The following is a 12,660-nucleotide window of genomic DNA, read 5'->3' as shown; positions in this document are numbered from 1 at the left end:
TGGAGGGGAAACTGGGAATGGAGAAATTTACATGTAAATAAAGAAAATATCTTAAAAAAAAAAGATTATATAATTGCTCAAATTTGCAAAACATAAGCATTCAATAAGAATTGTAAAGGGAGCTTTGTAGACTGAAAAAGGCAGAGGAAGCTGTACTATGAGCCAGCTTCTTAGGCAGATACAAAGACAGGCAGATTCTTGAGTTCATGGTCAGCCTAGGAAAGAGCTAGATTGAGCCCAGGAGTAGTAAAAAATGGTAATATCAGGATGAGATCCCACCCATATAGCTCATTGTCTGTGTTTACAAAAGCAGGCAGATCTATGGGCTTATTTGCACTGTTAAAAACAAATGTTTCTTTCTAAAAATGAAGCTGCTGCTGTCATAGGATGTTGATTAATGGGATGATCAAAAAGGAAAGAAGGGTATTGACTGAATTGATATGTAAACAAAAGATGAGGCTTTTGATCTTCAAGAGATGAGTTATCCATAGAGATTTATGGAATTTCAAGAGAGAGCTGTCTCTAGAGGGAACAGTCCTCCCTGTCCTTAGAAAATGGGGTACAGTTTCATTCATCACAACTTTCCACCATGACGATAAATGCTTTAAAACCATGGACTACCCCTTCTCATTGGGATCCGCTGTGCTGGAACAATGCAACAGGTCTTCCTCTGAAGAGCCATGTATTTCACAGGAAGCCTCTCTGCTCTCTCAGCCAAGGTGTCCACCAAAGCCATGTTATCCATCAAGCAAGCCAAAAACTCTCATCCCCTTCACAGGAAACAGCCAGAGCTCTTGTCCCCCTTCTTTTCCCTTCAGCCCTGGGCTACAGCTCTCCAGTCTCAGCTCTTCCATGGCATCCAGCAGCATCTGAGGTGCCTAAGGATTAGAACCTGCTGTCCATGGCTTCCACACAGCCTGGAGGCCCACAAGCTTGACTCTGGCTTCCCCATCTTAAGAGCAGGGTCCTGTGACCTCTCACAGCAAGACATTTTCCTGGCAGCTGCATGAGGTGTTTGTAGTCAAACTTCCCATGTCCCATCTTGCCCAGCGGACAGAGCCCCCAGCAGATGCGAGACACTATTTTCACTCACAATTATCCATCCTCTTGGTCAGTCTTCCAAGTAACTTCTTTATAATTAGGATTCCCTCATTGTTGTTCTCCATAAGCAGTGGAGAGCAGGTGTCTGCTTGTACATTAGCTCAAGCAGAATTCTCCTTCATCGTAGTTTGGTTTCAGAGTTATCCCTCAGTGAATAACAGGCATGGTAACAGAAGAATGAGATCATTGGCTATATGGTGTTCACAGCAATGAACCAAAGAGAAATGAATGTCATACTCAGCTTACTTTCTCTTTTTCCAGTGTCTGGAATTCTAACCCATAGTAACATTTGCATTTTGGGATATTCTTCCTATCTTAAACTAACCTAATCTGGAAAATCACTCATAGACATGCCTTCAGATTTGTCTCTGAACTGATTCAAGATCCTGTCCAGTTGGCTATCCATATGATGCTAAATTCATGTACATGAGTCATATTTAATTACACAACTGTAACCCATGTGCTTGCAAAAATAATCTTATATGTTTTGTTTTGTGTTGTGTTTTTTTTTCCTACATGGATACCTGTATTTTTTATTATATATTTTCTTTATTTACATTTCAAATGTCATGCCCTTTCCTGGTTTCTCCTCCAGAAACACCCTATCCCCTCCTCCTCCCCCTGCTCACCAACCCACCCACTCCTGCTTCCTGGCCCTGGCATTCCCCTACATTGGGGCATAGAGCCTTCACAGGACTAAAAGCCTCTCCTCCCATGGATCACCAAACCAATGGTGGTTTGAAATAAACTGTCTTCAAGTTTAGAAAGGAAGGATACAGTATGTTGATCATACTCTGGTTGCCAATTTAGTGCAGCACTGCTACAACTCACAGGCATCTCACTTCCTGCATGACTCTCAGCAGGTTACACCTGATCTCTGTGAGTTTCCTATGTGAAACATAGAGATAAAAAGAGCTAGAAAGTTGGTTAGTGGTAAGGTGCTTGGTGAGCAAATCTGGAGACCTGAGTTTGACCCTTGAACCCTATAAAGATGGAATGAGAACTAACTCCATCAAGCTGTCCTCTGATCTCTACATATGTAGCATGGCATGTGTACCTACACACACTCACACAAACAGAGAGAGAGAGAGAGAGAGAGAGAGAGAGATGTACATGAATGTGCACATACACACTCTACAAATGCACACATACACACAAACACACAGACACATATTTATAATGACAGAAATAAATTTTAAAAAATATTTCTCTCTCACTGATTATTATAAGATAATCATGATTTGTATATATAATATATGTAGAATGAAACAAAGGATAAAGTTTATTTGGTAAAGGTCTTGCCTTGTAAGCATGAGGACCTGAGCTAATTCCATCACAACCCTTACAAAAAACAAAAGCTGGGCATATCGGTGCATATTTGTAATCTAATTGTTGGAAATAGAGCTCAGTCAGATTAAGTTAAAAACCTGGTTCCAGGCCAGTGAAAGACACTGACTGTCCCCAAAAGTAGTAGGTAAAGTGGCTGACACCTTAGAAAAGAGAACCAGTGTCAGATTCTGGCTTCTGCATGCACGAGCACACATATGCTTGTGCACACAATATGTGTACAGAGAAAGAGATAGAGACATGGATGGAGGAGACAAACCTTAAATCAAATTTGCATTTGTTATCTCAGAGCAATGAATTGTTTTTATAGAGAATACAAGATGTTATAGTGATAGACTTTTCAGGCATACACAGTTGAGAAACTCTAGAAGACAGAAATATGTGTCATGCTTAGATCTCTCTATCAGCAAATAGTGCTCTTCAACCAAATTCATATCATCCCCAGGAATGAATTCAAGGAGCTTTGGGAGAGCTGAAAGCCAGAGGACTTCAGCTTTGCATTCTGATTTTGGATGAGTAGGATAGTCTCTGGTACCCAGTATTGCCCAGTGACTTACACTCCATTATGCTTATAATAGCAGATATGAAATTTTCATCTAGTGTTATGTTTCTCTATTGTAAAATATTAAACATTAAAAAATTATTAAACCCAATGAAAAATATTGCAAATGTTCTTCAGTTTTATCAAGTGATTCTTGAGTAATGGGGTCATTTAAGGACTATTTGGTGGAAGAACCCTCCCATAGGGACTTACTTTCATTTTCTCCCACTGTCTGACCTTGTATTCTAGGATTTCAGCTGCCAATAAATAGTCTTAGGTAGTCAACTGCTTTACTCATTTGGAGATGAGTGTGATTGAGATAGAAAAGCTCCCTATGGAAGGAAACAAGAGACCTAAGCAAAACTGGGCTCAATTTTTGAAAGAACTCAAACTATGGGAAATGGTCCCCAAAATGACGTTTTCTCTTGATCCTGTTGGATGTGGGTTGTGGCCATGGAAGCTAGATGATAACTAGGAATAAATGTCTAAGGAAATTCAGATTCACTTAGCTGGGTCTGTTTTCATGATAGGTGGAGGGGATACCTGAGAACAGGTACAACTGGAAGAGCAGCCCTGCTCATTTTAAGGTTGGTTCTAAGGAAGATACCTCCTTGCTAAGGATCCTCCCTGAATACAGCTGCCTCTAAGAACATCTATACTGTCTCAGCTTGTATGGCAACACCCTCCTACCCCAACATCGTGGTTATACATCCAGACATGAAGAGATTAAGATGCAAGATGCCCTTGATATTCAAGAGGACACCTCATGGCTTTGTCTGAAATCCCTACATATACCAGTACAAGAGCACAGTTATTTCTTTAAATCAACAAAATTGTGTATATAGCTACCATGGATGTCCCTCTTTTGACTTATCTTTACTATCTGTGGGTCCTCGTGAGGGAGGAACTTCACATACTAATGAAAGCCATGAGCTCACCATCCAAAGACATGTAAGAGGCATAGGCTTATGGGGTTGCACCAGGAGCCAAGAGTACAGTGTGCTACTAATGAGCCCAGAAATCACTTCTGAGCCCAGACACCACATCTACTAAGTGATTCTATATTCTGTCATGTTGACAAATAAGATTCACTATCACTGAGAGGTTTCATACTTCACTCAGGTCTAAGGGCATCTGACCTGAAGCAGTAAGGATACCCTCCTTACAGGGACTAGAAACAAAATGCAAAATATAGTGTCTACCCTTGAGCTTGTGCCAGGATGTAGTGAATTGCTTGCTGCAAGGGCACTGAGAGCAAGAAGGCAGCCAGCCTGGTGCTTGTGGAACAATACTTAATGGGATGTGGATGCTTCGGGTCCTGAGTCTGGAGCACAGTCCAGTCAGCCATTCTGACCTGCAAAACCACAGACCCAGTTGAGTGTGTAGAATTTGGGATAAATGGAGCTTTTATCATGGGAGTGTGGGTGGAAATGTTGCCACTGAATCTTCTATAATGGCTTTTTATTAACCAGCACTTTACAACATGAGAGTTGTTGAATTAGACATCCATTAGCTTCCACTCCCTAGGGAAGAAGGATGCTTTCCTGAATCCTTGCAGGCTGAGAGAGCCAAGCAGAATAACAGAGCCCATAGAGATGGAAGATCCACTTACTAAGGGGTGCTGACAAGCTGAGTCACGTCTCCTCTCCCCCCACCTCTCATCCATCCTCCTTTACAATTTCCTGTCTCTCCCATTCTTCTCTCCTTTCCTCTCCCCACTCATCTCTCTTATTCTTCTCTTGCCTTACTTAGCCTTCCTCTCTATCCTCCTCCCCTGTAAATATCTTTTTCTCTCTGGTCTAGCTCTGTCTCCTCAGGTCCTGGAAGGTTTCAGAGGTCTATGACTCTGAGGATTTTGTAAGCTTGGAGCTTGGATCCACTCAGGCTCTGCAGATGAAGGCCTTAACAGAGTTTGATTTTTGATTAGATGAAGCCAGTGAAGTGAAGACAAATCCTACCTCTTCCAATTACCCCCTCAGAGGCATTCTTTCATCAAACAACCTAGGGTAAATAACCTTGCTTTTATTTAATCTATGCTGGAAAGGCATTGTCTGAATCAGTGTCCTACCCAATTAAGGAAAAGCACTTCATGGCAATGGTTTCCAGCCAGGCTCTTAGGACATAAGGACATAGATGGGACACTGGCTTTCTGAGAATATAAGTTGATGCTGTTGACATTTCAATTAGCTTTGTTTTACTTGAGGGAATTTTCACTTTTCTGTGGTTTTCTAATTATATCCTCAATTGAGTTTGTCTTGTCCCTTAAGTCCTCTGGCCCTTGAAATTCACTCAGTTTTCCTGTTTTCCTATACTTTCAGGCTAGTAGAATCCGCAGCATCCAGGCTACAAAGAGTGCAGATTAGATAGCTGTAAGTGCAGCCTAACACAGAACTGTAAAGTTACAATGCTAAAATTTTAATGTGAAAACATTAGGCACCCCCGATGACAGGATGCATTCAACAGACCCCTCATCCAGTAACCCCAAGGATTTCTTTCTCCACTGCTTTTAGCCAGTTTTTCCTGCTATGAAGACTATTTTGGGGAGTCCCTAGTTGCATTTTTAGACATGGTCTCCAAGGCCCCTAGATAAGCAACCTCTTTACTCATGTGTTCACATAGAGCAGTGGGCAGAAGTCCAAGCACCTGTCTGCAGTGTGCAGGGAAAGGTCACTGACACAGAAGGACCTCATCTAAGAGCAGACCGTGCATTTCCAACACTGTGGGCTCAGCTCAGACTTTCCATCCAGTCAAGAGGAAGATGATTCAGAAGTTGAGAGGTGACTTGGCACCTTGTAACCCATCAGAACCACATCAGAATGAGCCCGAGTATTGACCCTAAGTCTGTGAAGGTAAGGCCCTTCACGGCAATGCTTTAGAGCCATGCCTTTACTTTGAGAAGGTATCTCTGTGCGAAACTGAACAAATCTTTTTAACTCCAAAATCTTAACAATTCGGCCCCCAATCAGAATCCAGCTTGTAGTCTTTATACAATGCCAAAAGTCGGATATCATTTTTCCTTGAAATAAAAAGGAAACAAATGACATTCACAACTATGTTACTGAAACATTACTACGAAAACTAAATTAAATTTCATGAGCATAAAAATAACATGAAGATGCTAATACTTTAATCACAGGCCATAATGCCTCCTTTTGCATTGATGAAACATCTGTGGAAGCTTTAATATGCCAGATTACTGGAAGAGAGAAAGAATCTTGTGCAGCCATGCAAGTGTTTCTTCTTGGGGGGAGAAGAATACAGCCCGTGGGCGCCAAAGCCCCAGAGGCTCCTCCACATCTGTATCTGCCCAGTGAGAGTCTAGGTCTGGCTTCCTTCACAAAGCACTAGTTTCCTTAGGTTTTCTTAACTACCTGTGCCCAAATATTATCCTGGGAAGTTCCGCTGCCCATCTCCCCTCTTGCTTCCGTCCTCTGAAAGTCTCCTTGTTCCTTACTCACTCCTCTCATTGGCCATTTCCTTCCATTTCTCCCTTTACACTACTTTTCCCCTTGACTGACATTAGCTTTGGTGACTTATGTGACATTTAAAATTAATATTAAGGTTAAAATAATGTAGGGGTGTGGCCAGGAGAGACAGCTCAGAAGTTAAGAGTTCCTATTCTCTTACAGAGCACCTAAGTTTCCCAGTTTCAATGTTGGTTGGCTCCAAACCACTTCAACTTTATCTCCTGGGCATAGAATGCCCCTTCTTCTGGTTCCCAGGAACATACATACATACATACATACATACATACGTACTCACACTGAATGTATATACATATACACATGCATAAGCACCCTAACATATGCACTCACAAAATCAATTAAAAGTTTTTTTTTAAAAGATTTATTTTAATTATTTTATGTGTATGAGTACACTGTAGCTGTACAGATGGCTCATCATGTGTATGGCTGCTGTTGAACTCAGGACCTTTGCCAGCCTGCTCACTCCGGCCCCGCTGGCTCCGGCCAGCTCCCTCCGGTGTAGTTCACTGCCTCTGTCTTCAGACACACCAGAAGAGGGCGTCAGATCTCATTACGGGTGGTTGTGAGCCACCATATGGTTGCTGGGATCCAAACTCAGGACCTTTGGAAGAGCAGTCAGTGCTCTTACCGGTTGAGCCATCTCACCAGCCCCTAAAAGGTTTTTTAAAGTGGAGTGAGGAACACTGAGGAAGATAATCATGAGGGCTCTGAACTAACTAGAAGAAATGAAGTGACGGGGTAAACAATGAGTTTACCTCCCCCAGGATCCCAGGGAGCCTGTCCTTGATGAGTCATCATTGCCCTTATTCGCAGTATGTGTCTCAGCTTTGTAGGCAGTTTCACCTTTATGCACATTTCTGCATCTAATATGTCTAAATGTAGTAGACTAAATTATGGGAAAGGACGGCTTCTAAGATATTCTGTGCCTGTTCTGAGACTTGAAAGTCCAGATACTAGAGATCACAACTTGCCACGCTTGCCTGGGTCCACTCTACAATCTATACAGTTTACTCTCTGCTTCACTGTCTCGCCTCTGCTAAAACATAACTCCTGACTTCTTGCTCACTCTTCCTGAGTCCTGATATGAATTGTTCTCTTTCAGGAGCAAAGGAAACTGATACTGTGGGTGGGAACAGAAGGAACATGGGAGGGGATGTTTCCTCTCCATCACAGGAGAACGCTGGAGAACTACACAAAAGGAAGAATGGGGATGAGGAGAGAGGAAGCTCCCTGTGGTATCAGGAAGAAGTTGCTGCTGGACGAATGGACCAGGGATTTAGTCTTGTTTCTTGGATCCAGGCATTACCTAGCTCCATGGTTTAGTCCCATCCAGTGCACAGAGTGATGTCAAGGAAGAAGTATCATCTCAGCTAGTGGCTATGCATGTGACCATCTCTCCCCAAGATTGTCTAAAGGCTGCAGAGCAAAGCACGTGAGTAACTATAATAAACCAACAGCAACAACAGCAGCAGCAGCAGCAGCGGCAGCAGTAACAGCAGCAGCAGTGGCAACAATAACAGCAACATAGCTTTCTGAATCTGAATCTCTGCCTACCTGAATGCTATCTTGTGGATCTGTCTGTCCCTGGCTCTGTATCTGTACATTTGTGTGCGCTGCTAACAAAAGGCTTTGCTCTCTCCTTTATGAAATCCCATACACAACATCACAGTGGGAAGAAATGAGGGATAGTTTGCAGAAATCTTTAACAGAATTTTATGATGAATTAAATCAACTCATTGACTCCAACTGACCTAGATAACAAACCAATGCTTCCAGGCTCAATGTTTCATCCAACATTTATGGTGGTTATCCATTTTATAAGACGGTTTTCTAACAGAGGACTATTATAACAGACACAATCATGTATATGTTACTCTTTTGTTTTGTTTTGTTTTGTTTTTGTTGTTGTTGTTGTTGTTTTTCAAGACAGGGTTGCTCTGTATAGCCCTGGCTGTCCTGGAACTCACTCTGTAGACTAGGCTGGCCTCGAACTCAGAAATCTTCCTGTTTCTGCCTCTCAAGGGCTGGGATTAAAGACGTGTGCCACCACTGCCTGGCGCATGTTACTCTTATGTCAGGGCCATGGAAGGGTACATAACATAAGATCACAGCATTCATTAGCTTAGGTTATAAAAACTGCATGCATACACAAAAACTGCATACATGGGAAATCTAAGACAAGTAAGGTTGAACTTCTCATTGTTCTCTTAAAATCAGGTTAAACAACAGGCTGAGTACAAAGAAGGGTAGCATTCGTAAGTTTTCAGTGACCACAAGCTGTCTCACTAACTCTGATTGTGATGCCCAGCAAACGTTCTAATCTCTTAACACGTAAATGCTATTGCCATGGTGCTGTTCATTAGTGTCTGAGCTCTAATTTCAAGGGAATGTGGATAGCATCACCTTACGATTAGTACCAGAAGCTAGCAACCAGGACACTTTTAACAGCCAGCTTGCTCTCTGCATGCATACCTATTCTAAATGTGAAAAGGAAATGAAATATGCAAATTTTGAAATCACACACACACTGGAAAATTTTATTTGCATCATGAAGTATTTACTTTTTGAAGAAATGTATTAAAATAAGAATCACTAATTATGTTTTGAGGTTACATGTTTCCAATATTTTACTTACTTGTCAAAATAACAGCGAGGAAGGCACAGAATCTGAAAATTAAATAAATATATCAAAGCAGTAAATACTTAAGGAGATAAATAGCAGAAAAATGAAAATAGAAACAGTTGTGATACCACAAAGGAATGGAATTCTAGGTGCAGAAAGAAAACTGAGCATAGCCTACTGAAAGTTTATATAGTAAAAATCAAGCATGTTTGGTCACTTAGTAAAATCAAAAATTGATACAAGCTGATTAAAGTCACCAACCAAAAAATAGTAATATGAGCAATGTGGTAAGGAGAATTATGATTTATGTATTTAGGAAACAAATTAAAAACCAAGAAAACACATATATGTTTAGCTCTAGTGTTGAATGATTGTGAATCTTTTATGAAAGCATATGTTACTCTTATGTCAGGGCTATGGAAGGGTATATAACATAAGATCACAACATGCATTAGCTTAGGTTATAAGAACTGCACATACACACACACACACACAAAACTGCATACATGGGAAATCTAAGGCAAGTAAGGTTGAACTTTCCATTTTCTCTTAATATCAGATTAAACAACAGGCTGAGTACAAAGAAGAGTAGCAGTCATAAGTATATATATAAACACACACACACATATATATATGTACATTTTATTGGTTAGTTTATTTATTTACATTTTAAATGTTATACCCCTTCCCAGTTTCCTCTCCACAAACCTCCTATTCCCACCCTCCTCCCCCTGCCTCTATGAGGGTGATGTCCCACTTGCACACCTACACATGCCTCAGTGCCTTACCATTCCCATACACTGGCGCTCAAGCCTCCACAGGACCAAGGTGTTCCCCTCCCGTTGATGCCATATGAGGAAATCATCTGCTACATATCCAGCTAGAGCCATGGGTTACCCCATGTGTACTCTTTGGTTGGTGGTTGAGTCCCTGGGAAATTTGGGGGTATGTGGCTGGTTGATATTTTGTTCTTCCTATGACATTGCAAACCCTCCAGCTCCTTCAGTCTTTGCCCTAACTTATCCGTTGGGGTCTCCATGTTCAGTCTGATGTTTGGCTGTGTGCATCCGCATCTGCATTGGATGGCAGGCTCTGGCAGAGCCTCTCAGGGTACAGCTAAACTAGACTTCTGTCAGCAAGCACTTTTGGAATCAGCAATAGTGTCTGGGTTTGGTATCATCAGATGGCATGGATCCCTAGGTGGGGAAGTTTCTGTATGGCCTTTCCTTCAGTTCATGCTCTACTCTGTCCCTGCAGTCCTTTTGACCAGAGAAATTCTGGATTAATAATTTTGAGGTGGGCGGTAGCCCCATCCCTCAACAGGGGGCCCTGCCTATCCACGCGATTTGGTCTCTACAGGTTCTATCTACCCTTTGTGGAGTATTTCTGCTAATATCTTCACTGTTGAGTCCTGGGAACCACTTGGGTCTCTGGCATCTTAGAGTTTCTAGTGGCTACCTCAGTGCCCCCCTCACACCCTCTTTCATGTTCCTGACCCTCGGTACTTCTCCACAATCTCCTGAATTTGAGCCAGCCCCCTCTTTTCCCTCCCTCTCTTCTCTCTCTCCCAGATCCCTCTCTCCCTCTACTTCCAGGAGATTATTTTCTTCCTCCTTCTGAGTAGGACTGCAGCATCCACATTTTAGTGTGGTCTTTCTTCTTTTTGGGTTTCAAAATGTATGTGAGTTGTATTATGTTTATTCTGAGCATTTCTTTTCTTTCTTTCTTTTTTTTTTTTTTTTTTTTTTTTTTTTTTGCTAATATCCACTTATTACAGAATACATACTGTGTGTGTTCTTTTTTGACTGGGTTACCTCACTCAGGATGGTATTTTCAAGTTCCATCCATTTGCCTGTGAATTTCATGAAGTCATTGTTTTTAAATGATGTGTAGTAATCCATTGTGTAAATGGACCACATTTTCTGTATCCATTCCTCTGTTGAGAGATATCTGGATTATGTGCAGCTTCAGTCTGTTATAAATGAGGCTGCTATGAACATAGTGGAGCATGTATCCTTGTTATATGCTAGAGCATCTTTTGAGTATATGTCCAGGAGTGGTATAGCTGGGTCCTCAGGTAGAACTTCCTTAATTTTTAAAGATAGGAAGACCTAGGGGCTAGAGAGATAGATGAGCAGTTTAGAGCACTGACTGCTCTTCCAGATAGTCAGATTTCATTTCCCAGCAACCACCTGGTAGCTTACAACTATCTGTAATGGGATCCAGTGCCTTTTGTGGTATGTCTGAAGATAGCTACTCATGCACATTGAATAAATAAATAAATAAATAAATCTTCAAAAAGAAGGAAAATAGGAAGACCACATTAAAAAATAAGTAAATAAAAGATTACTGTAGTGGAGTTCCTCTAAGGGGAAGAGAAACTGAGTTCTGCTCCAAATACAACAAGATCATGCAGAGAGAGGTTTATTGTAGGGAGCAGGGTAGAAGCCTGTGTATAGAGTTCCACAAAGAGGAAACATCAGGGCAGTTATAACAATGGCACACAACTGCAAGACTTCTTGCTAAAGACAGGCTAGAGTGGTCTAATAACCACAGTAGAATCGATGCAATGCTTTTTTTTTTCCATAAAAATCTGAATAGATAGACCAGTATTATGGTTAGATGAGATGAGACAGGAGCCTAACTGAAAATTAGTCAAGGTGAGTATCTTATATACAGGTACATATGATAACTATGCTGTACAATTAGTCACAGTGCACACACACATATTCTATATAACAATTCAATGCTGTACACACATATGCACAGCATGTATACATGTCTGCATAACAACTCTATGCTGTACATACACACTCAAAGTACAATTCATATATAGGTCAGTGTAATAACTCTATGGTCTACAAATATACCTGCTGTATACATATAGGTCTATATAATAACTATACACTGCATAAATATATGATATATATACATATATATATCAACTCTGTTGTATATATGCCTTCACCACATATATACAATTTTATATAATAGCTATGTGCTGTACACATACATCTATAGCATGCATATATGCTTATATAGTATCTCATATGCTATATACATACATCCACTACAGTCTCTATAATGACTCTATGCTAAAGCACATAAACACCCATACCTGTTGTACTGGTTACTTTTCTCATTCCTATCATCAAATACGTGGTAATAACAATGTAAGGAAGGAAGACTTTAATTTGGTTTAAAGTTCATAGGTGCAGCCCATCACAATGGGGAAGTCATAGTAGCAGTAGGTCAAAAAAGCTGGTCTCATTGCACCTACAGTCAGTGAGGGGTAGCCTTGCAGCTGTCATAGAGGAAAGTGAACCACACAAGGAGATAAAAATTAGTACAGATTACCTTTGTCAACTTGGATAAACTGTGGGGAGTCTAATAAGAGGCAGTTTATTCCTAATATAGTTAACTCAGTACAATTTGGGAAAAAAATGTTTCCAGGTGTAATAAAATTCTAGATGCACAAGGAAGCATAAACACACTGAAACTCAACTCAGAGTAGTGTCATTTCTTTCAAGAAGGAAGAAACCTATGCTAGCTTAAGGGCCAAA

Source organism: Mastomys coucha, unplaced genomic scaffold, assembly GCF_008632895.1.
Source record: "Mastomys coucha isolate ucsf_1 unplaced genomic scaffold, UCSF_Mcou_1 pScaffold1, whole genome shotgun sequence".
Classification (NCBI taxonomy): domain Eukaryota; kingdom Metazoa; phylum Chordata; class Mammalia; order Rodentia; family Muridae; genus Mastomys; species Mastomys coucha.
This window is presented reverse-complemented; position numbering follows the sequence as displayed.